Raw genomic sequence first — 2,743 nt, forward strand, 5'->3', positions numbered from 1 at the left:
TTCGAGCGTGGCCGTTTTCGTGCGGGTGACACGTAAAAGCACCCACTACACTCTCTGAGTGGTTGGCGTTAGGAAGGGCATCCAGCTGTAGAAACTCTGCCAAATTAGATTGGAGCCTGGTGTTGCCATCCGGTTTCACCAGTCCTCAGTCAAATCGTCCAACCCATGCTAGCATGGAAAGCGGACGTTAAACGATGATGATGATGATGATGATAGCTTTCAGAAAACACATTTTCACAGTTCACATCAACGTCATCACTAGATAATAATGCTAAACAAGTAATCTTAGAAACTTAATTATTGATTTCTTAACTTAAGAACAGCCACAAATTTACAAAGGATTGAAAGGCGGTGATATTTACAGTTTTCTTTTGGGAACTGGTGGTGGGAGTAAAATGAATAACTTAACCAGAAATCCACACTGATTCATACTGTCAATTCATTGAATATATTTTTTTTTATGGTTGACTGGTTTTCCTTCCTTGTTGGCTAACTGTGCTTCATGCTCTTCTGAATACATTCTTTTCATATTGCTTAGCATTATATCATAAATTTAATAATTCAAAACAAAGCCTATTTAAAAATGATAAAGAACATTGAACTTTATTTATTCAAAGTGATCTTTTAATCTTCCATTTTTCTCTATGATTTAGCAGAGAAAGGCAATTATAAATACTGAGTAGGTACACAAAAAAGAATTATCACCATTGTGGTGATGGGGGTGGGGGTGGCACATTTCAATCTCACTCTTCAAGAAAACAAAGATTGACAATCTTAACTGTTTTGATCACCTGTGTAAAAGGAGGGATTGTAATAGAAATGTGTCTTGTACATCAATATAAATATATAATAGATAGTATGTCTCTATGTACATGTAGAAAACAAATATGTATTTTGGTTTTATGTTTGTGAATATATATATATGTATAAATTATATATAAAAGTGGTTGTGGACACAAGTATTGCACATCGTTCATTGATTGCAGTAGTTTTACAGGACACATATGACAAGACCAATGTTATCTAGGTTAAAAAAATTTTTTTTTTAAATAATGGAATTATGTAAAGCAACACAATATCAGAAACTGCTATGCTAATGACAACACTAGAAGCATTATTAAGTTTAAAAAAAAACAAACTAGCAGTAACAGTAGTTGTAATTATTGATAAAATTATTAAATAGTATAATCATATAAAATGTGGGCTGAGTAGTTATTGATTTCTTTAGGCTTGACATAAGTAAAACTTTCTATGTACAGTATAGTGAATTGAATAAGCTACAGTAAAATATCCATCTGATATCCTATCATCACAGCCATAATTACTGCTCTCAACAATAGTTATATTAAATAAACTTGAAAACAACATGGTAAGCTATCTTGCACCAGACATATTGCTTGTTTTTAATTTCTAATGTGAGAAGCAGTGAGGATAAAGTCATTTATTGTACACAAGCAATTTTCCATCATGGTCTGTTTGTGCCTAAATCATCAAACATAGTGCATGAAACTGAGACCACATCTGAGTCTGCAGAACAAATGCTTACCTAATGTTCCTGTAGCATTAAATAGATGACAAACAAATCTTCTGATACCAACAGTGTATTCACAGTCATGAATAACTATTCTTAAAACAAACCTGGTATCTGTGTGCTCAGGCATGAGAACTGAGGTAATGTAGAATAAATAGGTAATATATCAACACACAAACATGTACTTTGACATTTTATTCTTTTACTACTTTACCTCTGCATAATGATGTAAATAAATGATAATGATTTTTCATTAGAAAATGAAGCTTAGATGGAATGCAGTGTCTTATTCTATACAATGCAGCATGTTCAGCAAATATATGCCCATATCTTGGGAATAAACCAATACTTATACTTCTTTAATGAGTCTTAAGAGGCCAAATTCTTTGAAGGTAAAGTTATATATAATCAATCAAAGTAAACTTTATATTAATGGTATTTATAGCTAACCAGACATGGAAAATAAAAATCACAAAGACAACAACTGAATTCAGAAAGATGATGCACTAAACTAGATATTAGTAATACAAATTGAGTGACTACCAAATTCAGAGGTCACATAAGTTATTAATGAAGTACTTTTGTTAGCAACAGTGATGATAACTTTGATATAAATCAATAAAAATACTTAAAACAACAAGAAGAAATCTGTAAGAGTAGCAACAATAGAAGTAGTAAAACAATGTATCCCTGAGCTTCAAGGGGCTTAGAAAGATGGTGTATAGCTCCAATTTCTATTGTATAATGTAGATGAGAAGAACTTATTCTTAGAAGGATGTCAGTTTATACCAGGAGTGAATTTTTCAAAAGATCTGATACTCATTCCCAATAACAACATGAATTGAGGCTAGTGGAATTAAGAGTATTACCTAGAGAAACAATACGTTTGCGGCAGGCATAAACTCATTACCTACATGCTAGGAGTCTAATACTTTATCTATTCAGACATTTCACTTCCAACATTTGTATTAGTAGTAGCAGTAGTTGCAATAAATGAATACTTAATATCTCCACATGTCTCAACAAGTTTATTAACTTGGGTACTGCTGAAATCTGGTAAACTGTGATAAGTAGAGGAAAATATAAACAACTACCTGGATAAAATATCAGTTTTAACATAAGTGATTTTCGCAAAAGATCTGGTGTCTGTTGCCAAGTGCAAGGTGAACTGAAATATATATATATATATATATATATATATATATATATATA

This window comes from Octopus bimaculoides, chromosome 5 (genome assembly GCF_001194135.2).
Source record: "Octopus bimaculoides isolate UCB-OBI-ISO-001 chromosome 5, ASM119413v2, whole genome shotgun sequence".
Lineage (NCBI taxonomy): Eukaryota > Metazoa > Mollusca > Cephalopoda > Octopoda > Octopodidae > Octopus > Octopus bimaculoides.